Raw genomic sequence first — 23,721 nt, 5'->3', positions numbered from 1 at the left:
GTTGGACGCTCATCAACAATTGCCCTAAGTTCAAGGATCAATACTGTGAACTTCAAAGGAAGAGAGGCAAGAAAACAGCCAAGTTCGCCGGAGGTGGGGATGGCGAGGCGTTGAAGAGGCCGAGGGGCTCTTCACCGACAACCAACTCCAACGCCGGGTTTTTCTTCAGCAAGAATTTTTTGGGTCTCATCAACTTGATTCATCTATCGATGATTATTGCATGCGTCTCAAGAAACTTGCAAATGAGCTCCGTGACCTTGGCGAAATCATCTCCGACGATCTCCTCCTCAGCACCCTGACGGCCGGGCTCAATGAGGAGTTCGGCAATGCTGCCTCGAACCTCACCTTGATCCCGGAGCCAACCTTCCCCAAGGTCATGGCTTATTTGCGTCTGGAGGAACGTCGCATGAAGATGGCGAAAACCAGGGCTACCCACGTCGCCCTCGCCGCCGGGACCTCCCGCGGCGGCCCGCCCCCGCCAGCTCCACAGGCGCCCGCCGCGCCGCGGTTCCCTCCTCCGGCGGCCTCCTACGGGCAGTACCCGCCGCCGCCCGTGGGTCCCTTCCAGGGGCCGCCACCCCCGCCTGCCTCCTCTGATCGCCGCCGCGTGGTGGGCGTCACGGTCGCAAAGGCAATGGCCAGGGTGGCCAGCCTCGCCAGCAGCAGGCCACCGCGCCTTGGGCCACGGCCCAGAACCCGTGGACGGGCCTGGTGCATGCGTACAGCATGCCAGTGCCCCACCCGCCCGCTCCTGGCCTCTTGGGCCCGCGCCCCACGACGCATCAGGCGCTGATCGCCGCGCCCCAGACGATGTACGCGGCGCAGGCGCCGTACGCAGCGCTTCTGCCAGCGCCGTACGCCGCGCCCTCCTCAGCAGCCTACGCTGTAGCGCCATACGCCGCGCCGCCGCCGACGCCTTATGTCGCGGCGCCGTACGCCGCGCCGCCGCCCGCTCCCTACGCTGCTACACCATCGGTGCCGCCGCTCCCGCCGGCTCCATGGGATCCGGCCCTCCTTGCGGCACTGCAATCCGCCCCCTCGCCGGCCAACTACACGGGTGGCGGCGATTGGTACATGGACCGCGGCGCCACCTCCCATATGGCTGCCAACCCCGGTACTCTCCATACCTCTTATCCCGTCCATACTTCCAATCGCATTACCGTCGGTGATGGATCATCACTTCCCATTACACACATAGGCCATGCTTATTTCCCTTCCACATCCACACCGATATCATTATCTAACATACTTGTGTCTCCCGGACTCATTACCAATCTTGTTTCCGTTCGTTCTCTTACTCGTGATAACCCTGTTACCGTTGAATTTGACATGTGTGGTTTTTCTGTCAAGGACGCCCGTACCCGGATGGTGCTCCACCGATGTGATAGTCCCGACGAGCTCTACCCGGTCCACCCACCCGCCTCAACCAACACCTCTCCGGTCGCCCTCTCCGTCGGTGTGGATCTTTGGCATGCTCGCTTGGGACATCCTAATGACACCACCCTTTGTCATATTCTTCGGAGTTTTTCTTTCACTTGCAATAAGACCGACGGTCACACTTGTCATGCGTGTCGTCTAGGCAAACATACTCGGCTTCCTTTTAGCACTTCCTCTTCGGTTGCATCGTATCCATTTGAACTACTTCATAGTGATGTGTGGACCTCCAGTTGCGAGTAATACCGGCTATATTTACTACCTCGTCATTTTGGATGATTTTTCGCACTATGTGTGGACCTTCCCGTTGCGGCGGAAATCCGACGTCATATCTATTCTCACCGCATTTTACTCTTATGTCACCACCCAGTTTGGTCGTCCCATCCATGCCATCCAAACCGACAACGAGAAGGAATTCGACAACCTCGCGGTTCGTAATCTCCTCGCCACACATGGCACGATATTTCATCTCACTTGCCCCTACACCTCGCAACAAAATGGGCGGGCCGAACGGGTTCTCCGCACTCTTAATGATTGCGTCCGCACCCTATTATTTCATGCTAATGTGCCACCCCGCTTCTGGCCCGACGCCTTCTCCACCGCATCACGTCTCATCAACATCCGGTGTTGCCACGTTCGCGGCAACTTTGCACCGCACCACTTGCTTTTCGGAAGCCCGCCATCCTATGACGACCTTCGCATATTCGGGTGCCTTTGCTACCCTAGCATCGCCTCTACCACCCCCCATAAACTCGCCCCCGCTCTCTCGCGTGCATTTTCTTGGGCTACCCCGCCAACACCAAGGGCTACCGCTGCTACGAGCCTATCTCCCACCGTGTTTTTGTTGGAAATATGCCCTAGAGGCAATAATAAATATGTTATTATTATATTTCTTTGTTCATGATAATAGTCTTTTATTCATGCTATAACTGTATTATCCGGAAATCGTAATACACGTGTGAATACATAGACAACACCATGTCCCTAGTAAGCCTCTAGTTGACTGGCTCGTTGATCAATAGATGGTTACGGTTTCCTGACCATGGACATTGGAAGTCATTGATAACGGGATCACATCATTAGGAGAATGATGTGATGGACAAGACCCAATCCTAAGCCTAGCATAGAGATCGTGTAGTTCGTATGCTAAAGCTTTTCTAATGTCAAGTATCTTTTCCTTAGACCATGAGATTGTGCAACTCCCGGATACCGTAGGAATGCTTTGGGTGTACCAAACGTCACAACGTAACTGGGTGGCTATAAAGGTGCATTACAGGTATCTCCGAAAGTGTCTGTTGGGTTGGCACGAATCGAGACTGGGATTTGTCACTCCGTGTAAACGGAGAGGTATCTCTGGGCCCACTCGGTAGGATATCATCATAATGTGCACAATGTGACCAAGGGGTTGATCACGGGATGATGTGTTACGGAACGAGTAAAGAGACTTGCCGGTAACGAGATTGAACAAGGTATCGGTATACCGACGATCGAATCTCGGGCAAGTAAAATACTGCTAGACAAAGGGAATTGTATACGGGATCGATTGAGTCCTTGACATCGTGGTTCATCCGATGAGATCATCGTGGAACATGTGGGAGCCAACATGGGTATCCAGATCCTGCTGTTGGTTATTGACCGGAGAACATCTCGGTCATGTCTGCATGTCTCCCGAACCCGTAGGGTCTACACACTTAAGGTTCGATGACGCTAGGGTTATAAAGGAAGCTTGTATGTGGTTACCGAATGTTGTTCGGAGTCCCGGATGAGATCCCAGACGTCACGAGGAGTTCCGGAATGGTCCGGAGGTAAAGATTTATATATGGGAAGTCCTGTTTTGGTCGCCGGAAATGTTTCGCACTTTATCGGTATTGTACTGGGAGTGCCGAAAGGGGTCCGGGGGTCCACCGGGGGGGGGTCCACCTGCCCCGGGGGGCCACATGGGCTGTAGGGGGTGCGCCTTGGCCTATATGGGCCAATGGCACCAGCCCCAAGAGGCCCATGCGCCTAGGGAACCCTAGAGGGAAGAGTCCTCAAAGGGGAAGGCACCTCCGAGGTGCCTTGGGGAGGATGGACTCCTCCCCCCCTCTTGGCCGCACCCCTTTCTTGGAGGAAGGGGCAAGGCTGCGCCTCCCCCCTCTCCCTTGCCCCTATATATAGTGGAGGGGAGGGAGGGCATCCATACCTGAGCCCTGGCGCCTCCCTCCCTCCCGTGACACCTCCTCCTCTCCCGTAGGTGCTTGGCGAAGCCCTGCAGGATTGCCACGCTCCTCCATCACCACCACGCCGTTGTGCTGCTGCTGGATGGAGTCTTCCTCAACCTCTCCCTCTCTCCTTGCTGGATCAAGGCGTGGGAGACGTCACCGGGCTGCACGTGTGTTGAACGCGGAGGTGCCGTCCGTTCGGCACTAGGATCATCGGTGATTTGAATCACGACGAGTACGACTCCATCAACCCCGTTCACTTGAACGCTTCCGCTTAGCGATCTACAAGGGTATGTAGATGCACTCTCCTTCCCCTCGTTGCTAGTCTCTCCATAGATAGATCTTGGTGACACGTAGGAAAATTTGAATTTCTGCTACGTTCCCCAACAGTGGTATCAGAGCTAGGTCTATTGCGTAGATTCTTTGCACAAGTAGAACACAAAGTAGTTGTGGGCGTTGATTTTGTTCAATATGCTTGCCGTTACTAGTCTTATCTTGATTCGACGGTATTGTGGGATGAAGCGGCCCGGACCGACCTTACACGTACTCTTACGTGAGACAGGTTCCACCGACTGACATGCACTTGGTGCATAAGGTGGCTAGCGGGTGCCAGTCTCTCCCACTTTAGTCGGAACAGATTCGATGAAAAGGGTCCTTATGAAGGGTAAATAGCAATTGGCATATCACGTTGTGGTTTTGCGTAGGTAAGAAACGTTCTTGCTAGAAACCCATAGCAGCCACGTAAAACATGCAAACAATAATTAGAGGACGTCTAACTTGTTTTTGCAGGGTATGCTTTGTGATGTGATATGGCCAAGAAGAATGTGATGAATGATATGTGATGTATGAGATTGATCATGTTCTTGTAATAGATGATCATGGAGCCCCCAAGATGGAGATCAAAGGAGCTATATGATATTGGCCATATCATGTCACTATTATTTGATTGCATGTGATGTTTATCATGTTTATGCATCTTGTTTACTTAGAACGACGGTAGTAAATAAGATGATCCCTTACAACAATTTCAAGAAGTGTTCTCCCCTAACTGTGCACCGTTGCTACAGTTCGTCGTTTCGAAGCACCACGTGTTAATCGGGCGTGATAGATCCTTACGTTCACATACAACGGGTGTAAGAAGTTTTACACATGCAAAAACACTTAGGGTTAACTTGACGAGCCTAGCATGTGAAGACATGGCCTCGGAACACAGAGACCGAAAGGTCGAACACGAGTCGTATGGAAGATACGATCAACATGAAGATGTTCACCGGCGATGACTAGTCCGTCTCACGTGTTAATCGGACATGGCCTAGTCGACTCGGATCGTGTAACACTTAGATGACTAGAGGGATGTCTAATCTGAGTGGGAGTTCATAAGATGAACTTAATTATCCTGAACATAGTCAAAAGATCTTTGCAAATTATGTCGTAAGCTCGCGCTTTAGTTCCACTGTTTAGATATGTTCCTAGAGAAAATATAGTTGAAAGTTGATAGTAGCAATTATGCGGACAGTAGAAAGCTTATGTCCTTAATGCACTGCTCAGTGTGCTGAACCCCAAACGTTGTTTGTGGATGTTGTGAACATCGGACATACACGTTTTGATAACTACGTGATAGTTCAGTTAAACGGTTTAGAGTTGAGGCACTAAAGACGTTTTCGAAACATCGCGGAACATATGAGATGTTTCAAGGGCTGAAATTGGGATTTCAGGCTCGTGCCCACGTTAAGAGGTACAAGACCTCCGACGATTTTTCTTAGCCTGCAAACTAAGGAAGAAAAGCTCAATCGTTCAGTTTGTGCTCCAGATTGTCTGAGTGCAACAATCACTTGACAGTGATGTTTCTCCAAAGTCATTACCACCAAGCTGCTAGAGCTTTGTGATGAACTATAACAAATCAGGGATAGATATGATGATCCTTGAGATATTCGTGATGTTTGACACCGCGAAAGTAGAAATCAAGAAGGAGCATCAATTGTTGATGGTTGGTGAAACCACTAGTTTCAAGAAGGGCAAGGGCAAGAAGGGATACTTCATGAAACGGCAAATCAGCTGCTGCTCTAGTGAAGAAACCCAAGGTTGAACCCAAACCCGAGACTAAGTGTTTCTGTAATAAGGGGAACAACCACTGGAGCAGAATTACCCTAGATACTTGGTAGATGAGAAGGCTGGCAAGGTCGATAGAAGTATATTGGATATACATTATGTTAATGTGTACTTTACTAGTACTCCTAGTAGCACCAGGGTATTAGATACCGGTTCGGTTGCTAAGTGTTAGTAACTCGAAATAAAAGAGCTACGGAATAAACGGAGACTAGCTAAAGATGAGCTGACGATATGAGTTGGAAGTGTTTCCAAGTTTGATGTGATCAAACATCGCACGCTCCCTCTACCACCAAGATTAGTATTAAACCTGAATGATTGTCATTTGGTGTTTGCATTGAGCATAGACATGATTGGATTATGTCTATCGCAATACGGTTATTCATTTAAGGAGAATAATGGTTACTCTATTTATGTGAATAATACCTTCAATGGTCTTGCACCTAAAGGAGTGGTTTATTGAATCTCGATCGTAGTGATACACATTTTCATGCCAAAAGATATAAGATAGTAATGATAGTACCACCTACTTGTGGCACTGCCACGTAAGTCATATCGGTATAAAACGCATGAAGAAGCTCCATGTTGATGGATCTTTGGACTCACTCATTTTTGAAAAGTTTGAGACATGCGAACCATGTCTATTGGTGTATACGCATGAAGAAACTCAATGCAGATGGATCGTTTGGACTCACTTGATTTTGAATCACTTGAGATATGCAAATCATACCACATGGGCAAGATGACTGAAAATCCTCGTTTTCAGTAAGATGGAACAAGATAGCAACTTGTTGGAAGTAACACATTTTGATGTGTGCAGTCCAATGAGTGCTGAGGCATGCAGTGAATATCGTTATGTTCTTACTTCACAGATGATTCGAGTAGATGTTGAGAATATTTCTTGATGAAACACAAGTCTGAATTATTGAATGGTTCAAGTAATTTCAGAGTGAAGTAGAAGATCATTGTGACAAGAGGATAAAATGTCTATGATATGATCATAGAGATGAATATCTGAGTTACGAGTTTTGGCACGCAATTAAGACATTGTGGAAATTGTTTTACAATTAATACCGCCTGGAACACCATAGTGTGATGGTGTGTCCGAACATCATAGTTGCATCCTATTTGATATGGTGCGTACCATGATGTCTCTTATCGAATTACCACTATTGTTCATGGGTTAGGCATTAGAGACAACCACATTCACTTTAAATAGGGCACCACGTAATTCCGTTGAGATGACACCGTATGAATTATGGTTTAGAGAAACCTAAGTTGTCGTTTCTTAAAGGTTTGGGGCTGCGACGCTTATGTGAAAAAGTTTCAGGATTGATAAGCTCGAACCCAAAGCGGATAAAATACATCTTCATAGGATACCCAAAACAGTTCGGTATACCTCCTAATTCAGATCCGAAAGCAATATGGATTGTTTCTTGAATCGGGTCCTTTCTCGAGGAAAAGTTTCTCTCGAAAGAATTGAGTGGGAGGATGGTGGAGACTTGATGAGGTTATTGAACCGTCACTTCAACTAGTGTGTAGCAGGGCATAGGAAGTTGTTCCTGTGGCACCTACACCAATTGAAGTAGAAGCTTATGATAGTGATCATGAAGTTTCGGATCAAGTCACTACTGAACCTCGTAGGACGACAAGGACGCGTACTGCTTCGGAGTGGTACGGTGATCCTGTCTTGAAGGTCATGTTGCTAGACAACAATGAACCTACGAGCTATGGAGAAGCGATGGTGGGCCCAAATTCCGACAAATGGTTAAGAAACCATGAAATCCGAGATAGGATCCATGTATCAGAACAAAGCATGGACTTTGGTGGACTTGCCCAATGATCGGCAAGCCATTAAGATAAATGGATCTTTAAGAAGAAGACGGACGTGGATGGTAATGTCACCAACTATGAAGCTCGACTTGTGGCGAAGAGTTTTTTCACAAGTTCAAGGAGTTGACTACGATGAGATTTTCTCATCCGTAGCGATGCTTAAGTCCGTTGGATTCATGTTAGCATTAGCTGCATTTATGAAATCTGGCAGATGGATGTCAAAACGAGTTTCCTTACCAGTTTTCGTAAGGAAAGGTTGTAGGTAATACAATCAGAAAGGTTTTGTCGATCCTAAGGATGCTAAAAGGTATGCTAGCTCCAGCAATCCTTCTAAGGACTGGAGTAAGCATCTCGGAGTTGGAATGTGCACTTTGATAAGATGATCAAAGATTTTGGGTTTATACAAAGTTTATGAGAAACTTGTATTTCCAAAGAAGTGAGTGGGAGCACTATAGAATTTCTGATGAGTATATGTTGTTGACATATTATGGATCAGAAATGACGTAGAATTTCTGGAAAGCATATAGGGTTATTTGAAAGTGTTTTTCAATGGAAAGCCTGGATTAAGCTACTTGAACATTGAGCATCAAGATCTATGAGGATGGATCAAAACGCTTAATGGTACTCTCAAATGAGCACATACCTTGACATGATCTTGAAGGTGTTCAAGATGGATCAGTCAAAGAAGAAGTTCTTGCCTGAGTTGTAAGGTACGAAGTTAAGACTTAAAGCTCGACCATGGAAGAATAGAGAGAAAGGACGAAAGTCGTCTCCTATGCTTAAGACATAGGCTCTACAGTATGCTATGTTGTGTACCGCACCTGAAGTGTGACTTGCCATGAGTCAGTCAAGGGGTACAAGAGTGATCCAAGAATGGATCACAGGACAGCGGTCAAAGGTATCCTTAGTAACTAGTGGACTAAGGAATTTTCTCGATTATGGAGGTGGTAAAAGAGTTCGTCATAAAGAGTTACGATGATGCAAGCTTAACACCTATCCGGATAGCTCTGAATAGAGATACCGGATACGTATAATGGAGAACAATTTAGAATAGCTCCAAATAGAATGTGGTAGCTACATCTAGGAGATGACATAGAGATTTGTAAAGCACACACGGATCTGAAAGGTTCAGACCCGTTGACTATAACCTCTCTCACAAGCATAACATGATCAAACCCAGAACTCTTGGGTGTTAGTCACATGGGGATGTGACCTTGAGTGTTAATCACATATCGATGTGAACTGGATTATTGACTCTAGTGCAAGTGGGAGACTGTTGGAAATATGCCCTAGAGGCAATAATAAATATGTTATTATTATATTTCTTTGTTCATGATAATAGTCTTTTATTCATGCTATAACTGTATTATCCGGAAATCGTAATACACGTGTGAATACATAGACAACACCATGTCCCTAGTAAGCCTCTAGTTGACTGGCTCGTTGATCAATAGATGGTTACGGTTTCCTGACCATGGACATTGGATGTCATTGATAACGGGATCACATCATTAGGAGAATGATGTGATGGACAAGACCCAATCCTAAGCCTAGCATAGAGATCATGTAGTTCGTATGCTAAAGCTTTTCTAATGTCAAGTATCTTTTCCTTAGACCATGAGATTGTGCAACTCCCGGATACCGTAGGAATGCTTTGGGTGTACCAAACGTCACAACGTAACTGGGTGGCTATAAAGGTGCATTACAGGTATCTCCGAAAGTGTCTGTTGGGTTGGCACGAATCGAGACTGGGATTTGTCACTCCGTGTAAACGGAGAGGTATCTCTGGGCCCACTCGGTAGGACATCATCATAATGTGCACAATGTGACCAAGGGGTTGATCACGGGATGATGTGTTACGGAACGAGTAAAGAGACTTGCTGGTAATGAGATTGAACAAGGTATCGGTATACCGACGATCGAATCTCGGGCAAGTAAATACCGCTAGACAAAGGGAATTGTATACGGGATCGATTGAGTCCTTGACATCGTGGTTCATCCGATGAGATCATCGTGGAACATGTGGGAGCCAACATGGGTATCCAGATCCCGCTGTTGGTTATTGACCGGAGAACATCTCGGTCATGTCTGCATGTCTCCCGAACCCGTAGGGTCTACACACTTAAGGTTTGATGACGCTAGGGTTATAAAGGAAGCTTGTATGTGGTTACCGAATGTTGTTCGGAGTCCCGGATGAGATCCCGGACGTCACGAGGAGTTCCAGAATGGTCCGGAGGTAAAGATTTATATATGGGAAGTCCTGTTTTGGTCGCCGGAAAAGTTTCGCACTTTATCGGTATTGTACCGGGAGTGCCGAAAGGGGTCCGGGGGTCCACCGGGGGGGTCCACCTGCTCCGGGGGGCCATATGGGCTGTAGGGGGTGCGCCTTGGCCTATATGGACCAAGGGCACCAGCCCCAAGAGGCCCATGCGCCTAGGGAACCCTAGAGGGAAGAGTCCTCAAAGGGGAAGGCACCTCCGAGGTGCCTTGGGGAGGATGGACTCCTCCCCCCTCTTGGCCGCACCCCTTTCTTGGAGGAAGGGGCAAGGGCTGCGCCTCCCCCCTCTCCCTTGCCCCTATATATAGTGGAGGGGAGGGAGGACATCCATACCTGAGTCCCTGGCGCCTCCCTCCCTCCCTTGACACCACCTCCTCTCCCGTAGGTGCTTGGCAAAGCCCTGCAGGATTGCCACGCTCCTCCATCACCACCACGCCGTTGTGTTGCTGCTGGATGGAGTCTTCCTCAACCTCTCCCTCTCTCCTTGCTGGATCAAGGCGTGGGAGACGTCACCGGGTTGTACGTGTGTTGAACGCGGAGGTGCCGTCCGTTCGGCACTAGGATCATCGGTGATTTGAATCACGACGAGTACGACTCCATCAACCCCGTTCACTTGAACGCTTCCACTTAGCGATCTACAAGGGTATGTAGATGCACTCTCCTTCCCCTCGTTGCTAGTCTCTCCATAGATAGATCTTGGTGACACGTAGGAAAATTTGAATTTCTGCTACGTTCCCCAACAGTTTTCACTTCTAGACATGTTTACTTTGATGAAAGGGTTTTTCCGTTTCAGCAGGTACCACCGACCGACTCGCCGGTGCCTTCACCACCCACTCCTGGCAACTCGGCCTCGGGCCCCCTTGGTGCGCGCACGCGCCCTCGGGCCTTCCTCGGGCCGCCTCCTAGCTTCGGCCCCCTGCCCCCCTCGCGGGCTGCAGGCTCGACGCCCCACTCGGCGGCTGCGGGTTCGGCCCCTGGCTCCACCGCGGCGCCCCCGACGCCTCCTGCAGCGACGCCCATCGAGTCGGCGCCTCCCTCGCCATCCGCGCCCTCCGCCGGGACCCCTGTGTCGGGCTCTTCGGCGGCTCTTCACGCGCCGAGCGCCTCGGGCTCTCCGGCAGTCTCGGCCGAGGCGCCCTCGTCGGCCTCTCCAGCGCCCGGGTCCGCGCCGAGTTCTCCCGCGACCTCGGCAGGCTTGGCCTCGGCGGGCTCTTCTTCACCCTCGCCCGCCTCCCCGGCCCCGACGCCACCCCGCATGGTGACTCGTGCCCGGACCGATGTGCTGCGCCTGAGTCAGTGGTACTCCGCCGACGAGTACCTTCTTGCGGCCTCCACCTCGGTGCCGTCCACCTCGGCGCCGTCTCCCCTCCCATCGTCGGCTCGAGAGGCTCTTCGTGACCCTCATTGGCTCGCCGCGATGCAGGAGGAGTTTGACGCTCTTCAGTGCAACCACACCTGGCAGTTGGTGCCTCGGCTGCCGCACGCTAACGTGATCAGCGGCAAGTGGGTCTTTCGTCATAAGACTCGCCCTGACGGGACCCTCGAGCGCTACAAGGCTCGTTGGGTTGTTCGTGGATTCAGCCAGCGTGCCGGTGTGGACTTCACCGACACTTTCGCCCCGGTTGTCAAACCGGGCACCATCCGCACTATCCTGCAGCTGGCGGTCTCTCGCACGTGGCCCGTTCACCAGATGGACGTCTCCAACGCATTTCTTCATGGCCATCTCGCCGAGCAGGTCTACTGTCAGCAGCCCATTGGCTTCGTCGACGCCACCCAGCCGGATCACGTATGCCTGCTCTCGCGCTCACTCTATGGGCTCAAGCAAGCCCCTCATGCTTGGTATCAGCGGATTGCTGCATTCCTTCAGCAGCTTGGCTTCGTGGCCACTCACTCGGACGCCTCTCTATTCGTCTATCAGCACGCTGGTGGGACGGCTTACCTGCTGCTCTACGTCGACAACATCATCCTGACTGCTTCGTCGACCGAGCTTCCCCGTCAGCTCACCGCCCGCCTCGGCACTGAGTTCGCCATGAAGGACCTTGGTCCTTTACACTACTTCCTTGGAATCGAGGTAGTGCGCCGAGCGGACGGGTTCTTTCTTCATCAGCAGCAGTACGCCCAGGAGTTACTCGAGCGCGCCGGCATGCTTAACTGCGAGCCTGCACCTACGCCTATCGACACAAAGGCTAAGGTCTCCGCTCTTGAGGGCACGCCGGTGCAGGACGTCGCCTTCTACAGGTCCATCATCGGCGCTCTTCAGTACCTGACGCTCACTCGTCCCGACTTACAGTACGCGGTTCAGCAGGTGTGCCTACACATGCACGCTCCCCGTGACTCTCACTGGTCCCTGGTGAAGCGGATCCTTCGTTACATCCGCGGCACTATGGGTCTTGGTCTCACGTTGATGGCGTCTTCCTCCACTGATCTGGTGGCTTACTCCGATGCCGACTGAGCTGGCTGTCCTGACACTCGGCGCTCCACCTCCGGCTACTGCGTCTACCTCGGGCCCTCCCTCATCTCGTGGTCATCTAAACGACAACCCACGGTGTCCAGGTCGATTGCTGAGGCTGAGTACCGCGTTGTGGCTAATGCTGTTGCCGAGTGCTCCTGGTTACGGCAGCTTCTTCAGGAGTTGCACCTTGGCGTGGCCAAGGCTACTGTTGTCTACTGCGACAACGTCTCTGCCGTCTACCTCTCCACCAACCCCGTTCATCATCGTCGCACGAAGCACATCGAGCTCGACATTCACTTCGTGCGTGAGCAGGTGGCTCTTGGTCACATCCGGGTCTTGCACGTCCCCACCGCTCAGCAGTTTGCCGATGTTATGACCAAGGGGTTACCGACGACTACATTCGAGGAGTTTCGGTCCAGTCTTTGCATCACAGGTGATGTATCGACTGCGGGGGGGGGGGGGGGGGGGGGGGGTGTTGAATATATTCTGTATAGGTAGTATATCGCATGTATATGTAGGATCATTTCCTACCTTACCCCGCCTCCTAGTTACCATGTATAGTCGAGGCCGTGGGCTGCTCATTGTAAATATATACGTGCGTGTATGCACCCAAATCAATGTGAGTTGCATTGCCAAACAATAGCTTGCCTTAAAATAGCCTTGGCTATATCTGTATGTTCAACGGTAAAATTGTGTATAAAATACCAGAGTGCACCGCGTGTACGTATGTTCGTACCAAAGTCAAGCAGAAATCCCTGCATACAAAACCCAAACTTAGTGGAAAGTCAATCCATCTAGCTAGCAATCTATAGCTTAGGTGACGTTTTTGTACCGGTAACCAATTTCTATCAGTACATTGATCTACAGGAAAGTCAAGTAGCTTAGGTGACGTTTTTGTACCGGTAACCAATTGCTATATTGTACGTCTACATTAATCTACCATTTGTGCGCCTGTGCAATATAGCAATAGCCATTGAACATTAGTGTAGCTGTAAATGGTAGATTAATACAGGCAAGTATATGTTGTATAATATGTGCAAGTTTTTTTTTGCGGGGAATTTTGAAAGCTTTATTCAACGAACGCATTCACCGAGCAGTCAGCCAGAAGGCCGCTGATCAGGAAGCTAGGGATAGAGTCCAACCAGCTTTCGGTCACGTTAAGCGAACAAGCTCGCTTAGCACACAGGTGTGCAGGACCGTTAGCTGGTCTCAGTACATGTTGAATTACAAATGAGAAAAAACTAAGAGAGAGCTCTCCAACTTCTGCCAAGATAGGTGCAATCACCGAACGGTCGGTGAGGCGCGAGTTCCAGAGGTTTACTACCTCTAGACAGTCGGTCTCTATGATCACATGTGTGTAGCCGCGTAGGGAAGCGAAAATCACTCCTTCCTTGAGAGCTAGGGCCTCGGCGATGAGGGGGTCCGTAACTCCGGGAAGGGGCTTGCACCATGCACCCTTTAGAGCCGAGAAAGATCGGGCAACTCCACCTGCTCCTGCTTGCCCATCATCTAAATGTATAGCTGCATCAGTGTTGATCTTAATGGTAGCATCAGCTGGTGGCTGCCAACCATAACCAGGCAGTACCAAACTGAACTGTCGAGGCAGTTCAAGAATGGCGAGGTCCTCCCTGATTCTTCGAACGGATCTGGCTGGATCCACCCCGTCTCTGTCGTGTGTCAATCGGTTACGAGACGTCCAAATAGCCCACATGACTGTGACAATGATCGCCCGTTCTTTATCAGAGAAGCGATGGTCACATGAAATATCTCGAGCCCAAGTGTGTGGGTGTAGCTGCGGGATGTTGATGTCGAAGAGCAACCGGGCTTCCTCCCAAAAACGGTGTGCATGGGAACAGAGCAGCAGAGCGTGCTCCAGATCCTCATCCATGGCGAGGCAGACCTTGCAGGTGCTGGTTTCTCGAATATGACGACGATGTAAGGTGCTCTCATCTGGTAGAGTGCCCCTTAACACGCGCCACCAAAAAAACTCTTACTTTTGGGACTACATTGAGTTTCCAAACATCCTTCCACAACTGTTGCTGATTCGTTGAAGTGCCGGTAATCTGCCCCTCCTCTAGAGCTAGTCGCTCTTTTTGATTCACCAGAGCTCGATACGCCGATTTAACAGTATAGATGCCTGACTTCTCATGTGCCCAGGCTAGGAAATCCTCCCCTCCTCCATGCCGCAGTGGTATGTTTAGGACCGCCGCAGCATCCAGAGCAATGAAAGTCTCTCGTACAAGATCACGGCGCCATGTCCAGTTAGATGTATCAATAAGATCATTGACAGTCTGGACTGCCGTGTGAGTTGGTCGTAGCAGGGGGGTCATGGTGTTGGTGGATGGAATCCACTTGTCCTCCCACACCCGAATAGAAGATCCATCGCCCACTCTCTTCACAAGCCCTGTATTTAGTGCTTTCTGGCCTGCCACAATCGCTCTCCAAACAGCTGAAGACGACTTTGGAACAGAAGCTTGCATGAAATCAGAGTTGGGAAAGTATCTACCTTTCATAACCTTGGCGCACAGTGAATCCGGGTTGGTCATAAATCTCCATCCGTGCTTTCCCAATAGAGCCAAGTTGAAAATTCGCATGTCGCGAAAGCCCATCCCCCCGTTGGGTTTGGGCGTAGCCAATTTATCCCAGGCTAGCCAGTGTAAGGATCGACGATCAAGGGAACTTCCCCACCAGTATTTCGCCATACTTGAGGTCAAACTCTTACACACCTTTTTGGTCAAGAGGAAAACGCTCATGCTGAATGTCGGGATCGCTTGCACGATAGATTTTAGGAGTGTCTCCCTCCCTGCACATACAAAAAGCCGCTCTGACCATCCGTTCATCTTGCCCCGCGCTCGGTCACCCAAGTGTTCAAACGTGCCGCTACTGATCTTGCCTACTGCAGTAGGTAAACCGAGATATTTTTCTGAGAAGGCTTCATCTTGTACACCAAGATGAAGTTTCAGATTCTGCCCGAGATTTCCTGGGGTGTTTGGACTGAAGTATATAGCACTCAAGTTGACGGCATTAACGGGACATATGTAGCGTGTGTCTCAAGTAAATTATACTGTACCACTACTGGTGTCAAAGCGTACGGGAAGAGGATCTAGCATCAACGTCACGTAATAAGTAGACCTACTAAGGGTGCACCTATCTAGACCTTTTTTTACAACAGAAAAAAGGAGAGATAATAAAGGAAGTATAATGTTGAAGACTGCCAAAGAAAAGATGCACCACTAGATCCTTGCCACATGAGCACCAAGAGCCCATGGAAAGGTATATTATACAATATCGTATACCAGCAATTTGTTGTTCGCCATACAAAAAGGTAATTTGTTGCTTGCTGTATACCACTCTCTCTGTAAAGAAATATAAAACCGTTTAATCACTATATATCATACTTCTTATGTGCAGATTGTGGCCGAGAGCTTTGCCCACATGGTCCTGCTCATTTGCAATATCATAATACTCTTTGATGTTCGTTTCCCATTAAATTCCCATGCCTCTGCACACACCATCTCGAATGTCCTGACCCGACGAGGCCTCTCGATTAAGAAAATGGAGGCCAGGGCAAACGACGTTTTCTCCGGATATGTACACGTACATTCCAGTAATTAAACACCTTGCAAGCGTACGTATATATCTGTCCCTGTCGTCTACGCACCCTATCGAGCCGTGCATATCGACGAGCCTATGCAAGTATATACTGTAGGTGGCTCTCAAGTTCCGGTGCTGATGTTACCCGCCCTGTTGTACAGAATACAAGTCGATCCAGTACAGCTCGGCGCGAAGCACATACTAGGTACTACAGGTCTATAGCCATTGCCATTTGCCTATGTGGCGCTAGATATGCAGATTCAGTTAGATCGATGTACACGGTGGTGCATGCATGCGTCATTCCCGCGCGGTTGGCTTCTCGTGTTGGCAACGATCGACCGGGTTGTGTTTTGCTTCAGTGTGTTGGTGAAGCACAAACGATTTGGATCCATATCTATAGCTTACAAATGTATAGTCCCCATGATGACGACGTGATTAATTAATTAATTTGCAGTTTAATTAATTGGCCTAAGGCATGGCCACCAAGCCGCGTGGCGCGGACATGTAGCGCGCCAGGGAGGGAAGGTGAGGGGAAGGCTTGTGCGTGCTGCAACGTCTCATGTCATTGGCGTCATGGCGTGCGAGGTGCTAGGCTGCTAGCCTAGCCGCACCCGATTTTTTATTAATAATAAATAATAATGCTGTAATTCTGAACTAGTAATGATAAGTTGGAAATTTGGAAAATAGGAAGGATGCCATTATCAGTAGCGTCCAGGGCTGGTCGCTGTTACGAACCACGTCCATACTTGTATGCTGTTGTTAATTAGCAGCGTCTAATGTTTGGTTTAACGTCCAACCTAAGGGAAACTGCAAACAACCCAAACTGGCATAGATTTTATTTGTTCTTTATTTGTTTGATGGGTCAGGCGAACATGTTTTTGTCCGTCAGTCCAAAGATGCGAGCAACACAGACACACACATTTCACATTTGCGTTGGATTTTGATTTTTTTATAAAACAGCCTACAAAGGTCTAGTTTATTTTAATTGAAACTAAAAATTATTAAATGAAAACATTAGAAAATTAGTTAGGGGCGGGCGGTAGATCTAGGTGTCATCATTGTCCTCCTCCACCTTGGTCAGGTCGACATAGATCGGCAACTCCATCCATGGGAACATCTGCTGGAAGGCTCCCAGCTGCTGCTTTGCTTATCACTCGGCCAACATCGTGCGCTCCGCCGCCTACCACTAGGCCTTCTCGTCGATCGCGCTCCGCCGCCTACCGCTAGGCCTTCTTGTCGACCGCGTCCCAGTTCGGTGAATGCATCGTGTAAGCTGGGTCGCGACGGAGGTTGGCCGGGAGTAGAGCACGATGGTGGTGGATCTCCGTCAGTTGCGCGCGGCCTGAGTCTGGTATGGCTGGCACCGGAACCCTATCGAGGTTGAGGTATGATCCGTGCGGCAGGTTCACTTCGGGATATGGCACCGGCACGTCATGTTTCCAAAAGTACCGGCAACGGTGCACCAACACTTAGAGGCGAAAGCATGACCCCGCCGACTCAAGACCGACTTATCTGTTCTCATAACTAGCCAATTACCAATTGTATTACCAAAGAGTAACAACCCAGTCGTCTATACAATATACACTCGCAACCATAAAATAAATTGTAAAGAAGACCAAACCAAGAAAATTCAACCAGGCCGTGGAACAACTCACATGCGCCAACCATAGGTTCAGTGGGTTATCCTAATGACGAGGAAATGATTCTAATGACAAGTCGCCAGCCAGATGATGTTGCTCCTGCATCCAATAATGTTTGGTGCTGTCGCTGCTAGAGTTTGCTTACCACCCAGCAAAGTAAGAAGCGACGACCGCCGGCGTACTAAGGTTTATAGGTCATGAAATATCTATCTATCAGAGGAAAACAACACGATTAAGCCTAATTAGATACTAATCAAACGGCATGACTGAACACCGTCTATACTAGCGTCCAGATCTGGACGTAGTTAGCAATAGAGTCCAACCTGAACGCTATTATTCTTAGCGTCCTTCCTATTTTTATAATTTTCACTGGCTGTTACTAGTTTGAGAATTACAGAATTATCATTTACCATTAATAAAAAAATCGGTAGCCGCACCCGGCCACCGCTAGGACGCTAGGTGCATGCATGCGAGCTAGCGCGCGTTTGGCGGCAAAACCTGCCCGACGAAGTGTAGTTGTTGCATTATTCCCACGCAACCCTGCATCTAAATCCGCTCCACTAAAATGCTGAGCTGCACCGATCAATGGTAGAGACAAGGAATGTGAACCGGGCATTTTTCAGATGGATCACGGATGGGGTCAGCCGATGAGAAAAGGCCCACTTAACTGTTTTATGAACTAGTGAAGGACAGAGGGAGGTTCTTCTTGCTTCTTTAAGGAAAAACAAATTGGGAAACCAGGCAAGAAAGCATGCGAAAACGTGAGAGGAAACCAACCAACATGTCTACTACAGTGCGTACGTGAAAGCAGCCGAAAACGATGACCTCTAGCTACAGTGTGTGAGGTGACTTCTACTTCCAGTGGAACAGTTGCCATCTTCGTGGACAGTCCCTCGACCATGCATGCGCTGATACGCACGTGATAAGAGTCGTAGGTTACGTTAGGAATTAACTCAATCAGGACCTACGTACTGAAACGGTGTCTGGACAAAGATCGATCTGGGGTCGTTGCATTTATTGCCGTCGATCTCTTCCCTGTAAATCCCATGCGCTAGCCTCCAAAATGAATCGTTTGCTTCAAGCATGCATGATTCATGCGTGCGTGCCGTTGATCGAGCAGAGCGTCATAGTCTCCGCGGCCATGTATAGTGGTGCTAGTCACGAAACCTTGGAGCATGATCAATTGGAGCACCACGGGTAGGACCATACTGTTCTGTCTTCTGTGTTGGCCGTGGGACGTGAGACGCGTGCCATGTGGTCATGTGGATGTGGACGACACTGTTGCCGTCTACATGCATCTACTGCCAGCTAGCTGCACAGCACTGTAGAAAGAGAAAAGTGCAGATTGATTATTGGGGCTTGGTTGACACCCGTGTTGAGTTAAGGAGCCCCTTTGTTTTTTGGAGAGAGAAAAATATGTGACTAGATTTCAGTCGACGTCTGCAGTCAAATGATACAGAACATATAAAGAAGAAGAAGAAAAAATAAAGAAAATTTTACATGAATCTTTATGTGTAAGATAATGAATATAGCATCGATTGAGACTTCGCTAAGTCAACTGAGACTTGGCAATCCCGGAGAAAAGAAGGATAAAGAGGTTGGCGAGCCCCACGTACGCATCTTGGCTCGTCATGCTCCTACTCGAAGAGTGGCATGTATGTATGGCTCCGTCAGACCTGCAACAAAACTGGAGTGTGAAAGAAATGAAGGAGATCGATGCCTCCCTTTTGACAAAGGAAAACAGATCAGACCAAGAAAAACTCCAAATACGTAGGTAAAAAAAAGTAACCAAGCAACGCACGGGTAACACATCCCTGTCACGCGTCTAATCACGTCCTACTGTACTTAGCAAGAGTCCCCAACGACCTAAACGCTGCGTTAAACTAAACATATGGTGCTACCCATATTCGATCCCTGCTGCCTGCTTCTTTCATTCCATCAGCGCTTACCATTACCAATCCGCTCCAAGCAGATCATTGACCTGACCGTCGTCGACGTAAACGGCCTGTGATTACACAATTAATTAGGCGCGCACGATGGATCCCTAGGTTGATGCCTTACTATTCTGCTTTGCCTACCCGGGCTCGTGTCCTTCTCCAGCTAGTTTATCCCTCGATCGACCTGTTCATCATGGCATGTGCCGGCAGGGCTGGGCTCTCTCCATACGGCGGCGCCGTACGGGCACTTTCTGCGGCGTGACAGTGCCACGACGGTGCCCGGAAATTACCGCCGCCGCCGCGCCCAGTTCGCGTGCGTGGAATTTACTACTACCAGGTAGCTTTCACCTGCTAACAAGGACGGTTGGACAGTAAACAAGTGCAAGTCTGAATGATTAAGCGGCCATATAATTGGTGCACCGTCGTGCGTCCGAGCAATTCGGCGGCTTCCGGTAGGCTCTTGTTCGAGCCTCGTTACTTGATCCATGTATACTAGCTAGCAAGATTAACATCGCTGTCGATTAAGCGATTAGGCTAATAAGAGATGGGATAAAATATCATCTCATGCTTTTGTTGCCTGTCGGAAAAAGTCTGAACTTCCCGTCACGGGCCGTTGTATTCAGAGGAGATTACACACTTGTTCCCTCCCGCTGTGTACACGTACTTAGGTCACCTAAACCGGCATTGACTGGACGAACTCTCACAGTCACATTAAAAGTCTGAATCAGCAAAGTCAAGGTGAGGATAACGCCGGCTGCTTTATCTTACTCCCAAGTCTCCATTTTGACAAAGGAAAAGGGAGAGGAAACGACAAACAGAGAGAGCCAAAATCTTACCAGTGCTAAAGATGACTGAATTCCAGTTCTTGACATGGAGAAAAAGGACACACTGAATTAATATAGGAAGCCAGATCGAACTATTGGTATGCTAAAGTCTCTGCAAAACAGAGATATATGTGCATCAAGTGTTTGTTTTTTCAGGATCATATATGTGCATCTTTTGCACGGTTGGTTGGTTGGTTCGGTTGCCACGGAGCCGAGCTATCCATGCAATGATATGAAATAGTATTTTTTAGACTCGCGAACATTTTGTTTACATTACATAATTTTTTTAAATGCCATGAATGTTTTTGAAATGCGTGAATATGTGTTTAAATGTCATGTACTCCTACAATTTCTGAACGCACGATTTTTCTGTTGAATAGAGTTAAAAAAATCCATTGTATATAATTTTTCTTGAAAACTGCTACGGACATTTTTTGAAATGTGTGACATTTTTTAAATGTCATGAACACCCTTTTGAATGCTATCAACATTTTTAAAAGGTTGCACAAACGGACACTTTACACTGTGTTAGCATTTTCTAATGCGCGGTGAACATTTAAAAATTAAGTAAATATAATTTTGAATCATACATATTCATGATATTTTCAAAAATACAAACAAATTAAAAAAAAGAATGTATATGCAGGAAACTACTTGGGCTGGCCCAATAGCAGTGACTGGGAGGGCGCCCTTGAGGCCTGATGTGACCATGTCCTCCTCCATACGCACAAACATGTTTTTCAGATACGAGATCAAGCATCGGAGTTTATCGGTGAGAGACTTACAGAGTTACTAGATTCGTTTTTTCCCTATCCTACAACCCACGTAGAAGCCAAAAAAAATATAGATTCATTCATCCATTACTCCTACCTAGCCTTTAGCAATTTGCATCTAGTATTTTAGATTTTCTATTTTCTCTTTACAGATTTATTTTTGGTTTTTTAATGTTCAGAAAATTCGAGAATGTTTCAGACTTTTAAAAAATGCTTGTAAATAACAAATATTCATTTATCCAAAAATATTAATTTTTATAAAATGTTTCGATTATTAAAGTTCAAGTTTTATAAAATGAATATTTTTTAAAAAGAATGTGAGAACGTTTTTTGAGAACATAAACTTAATTCGAGAACCATTTTTGAAAAAAAACTTGAACTTTTTAAAACTGACGTAAATTTTTTGAAAACTTGTGAACATTTTGCAAATTTGAGATTTTGTCCCTGGAAGAACAAGTTTTTTTGCAGATAATAATAATTTTTATTTAAACTCAAAACATTTTTGGTACATACCCTTCCTTCGCCCCGTTTACATGGGCCAAGGTTGATGTACACGGGCCACTGTTCGCATTCAGACCCATATGGACTAGTAGCGACTTAGTGGGTCGCAAAAAAAAAGTCCGCTCAAAAAAATGCGGATCTCAAAAAAGAAGAAGAAGAAAAAGTAGCGACTTAGCGTCTTCTCCAAAAAAAGAGAGTAACGACTTAGTGAGTGACTTCGCCCGTTCCCCTGGAGAAAAAAATAGGAGAAATGAAAACCGAACTCGCCGGTTTAGTATAAGCCACTAACTGCCGATCTGAAATTAGTGTAAAGAACTGCCGGTTCAAAAACAAAGAAGAAGACGAAATTAGAAGCGATCTAGCTACAGTATTAGCTGCCGTCCTTTATTAAAAAAACACTAAGCTGCCTTGCAGTTGGTGTTTGCTCCGAGGAGGACATGGAGGCAAAGTTACATGGTTGTTTCTCCCCCCGTGTTGGGGACTTTTCATCTTCAATGTTTGCCTCGCCCCCTGTGTTATGTACCACTCAAGACAAGTCCATCGCCATGCTCATGGCTCCGGTGCTGCAAATCATGCCCGAGATTAGGGAGCTATGTATGAGCTCTGCTTCGCTTTTGTCAGTGAAGCACATGAAGGTGGACTCACTAGTGACCTCGTGTGAGGGAGACGATTCATGTCTGTCATGTGAGCATCCAGAGGCGTCTTCTGAGTCCTTCGGGTCGGAGGTGCATGTGGTTGAGGATATTGATGTATCCGGTGTGTGCGCTAATGGGAAGGCGTCTGCGGTTTCTTGAGGGATGATGCTCAGTTTCTTGTGTTGTCGATGTGGCTTTGATTGTCCGAGTCATCCTTGTTGGTGTTCTTGTCAGGGTTCTCTTGAGTTGTGCAAGTGTGGTGAGGTACGATTGTTATATGTTAGAAGCATGTGACGGGTTGTCTGTGTGGTCACGGTGTTTCGTGCTTCTCGAGTAGCATGTTTCGGGTTGTTTGTATCGGTTTTTGCCTAGTTTTCTAAAAATTAACTGGACAATTCTCTTCTTCTTAATAAATTGATGAGGCAAATACTACTTTGCTTTTGTTTCGAAAAATAATAATAAGTTGTATTGGTGTGGTGCGTCTCCCATCGTCCTCTTGTTCCAGGAATCATGCACGCCGGGGGCAGAGCAATCCAACCCAAAAACCTAGGCTCGTTGAACCCGAGGCAAAGGGAATCTGCTGCAGACTCGAGACATGGACCGATTAATAATCTGTCAGCTACACACGATCCCAAACCGTCCAGACCGCACGCACGCACGCACGGTCAAACGCGGGAACCCCGGGTCCATATTGCGGCTTCACTACTTTTCAGGGCGCACGGGCGGGAATATGCTCTAATTTCACCGACGCCCGGGTCAAAACACCACTCACATGAAATGCTATATGCCCAGATCGGATCGTCTATGCGTATACTATGGGGGTGTTTGGTTTAGAAGTCCTAGGACTTTTTCTACTCCCAGGGACTAATCAAAAAAGACTCTCCAGTAGAATCTTTTTCTAGTCCCTGTAAAAAAAGTCCCTCCCGTTTGGTTTCTATGGACTTTTTCTAGTCTCTGGGACTAAAAAGTCCCTGAACGAAACACCCCATATATATCTTGGTTTAATAAAATTGTCTTTAGGTCTAATAAACCCGAAGGAGGGAGTATCTACTATACGTGGCTCTGAAGTTCCACACAAAATGTGAATACAAGTCGATCTGGTACAGCTTGGCGCCAAGCAGCGGTGCCATCGCCATGGCCAATTGTCCATTAGACTATCTGGTTCAGAAAAGAAAGAAAAAATGTCTATTAAAGACTGGTATCTATTTGTAGCGCTAGATATAGATGACACAGTGCATGCACGCGTCATTTCCATGCGCGCGGTTGGCTTCTCGTGTTGGCAACGATCGACGGGGCTGCTGTTGCTTCAGTGTGTTGGTGAAGCACCAACATTTTGGATCCATAAAATTTATTTACAAATATATAGTGCCCATGACGGTGACATGGTTGGTTAATTAGTGGTTTAATTAATCAGCCTAAGGCACGGCCACCACGTCGCGTGGCACGGGCATGTGGCCAGGGAGGTGAGGCTTGTGCGTGCTGCAACGTCTCATGATGTTGGTGTCATGGCGTG

Source organism: Triticum aestivum, chromosome 2A, assembly GCF_018294505.1.
Source record: "Triticum aestivum cultivar Chinese Spring chromosome 2A, IWGSC CS RefSeq v2.1, whole genome shotgun sequence".
Taxonomy (NCBI): Eukaryota; Viridiplantae; Streptophyta; class Magnoliopsida; order Poales; family Poaceae; genus Triticum; species Triticum aestivum.
The sequence above is the reverse complement of the archived record's forward strand: the minus strand, read 5'-3'. Positions refer to the sequence as shown.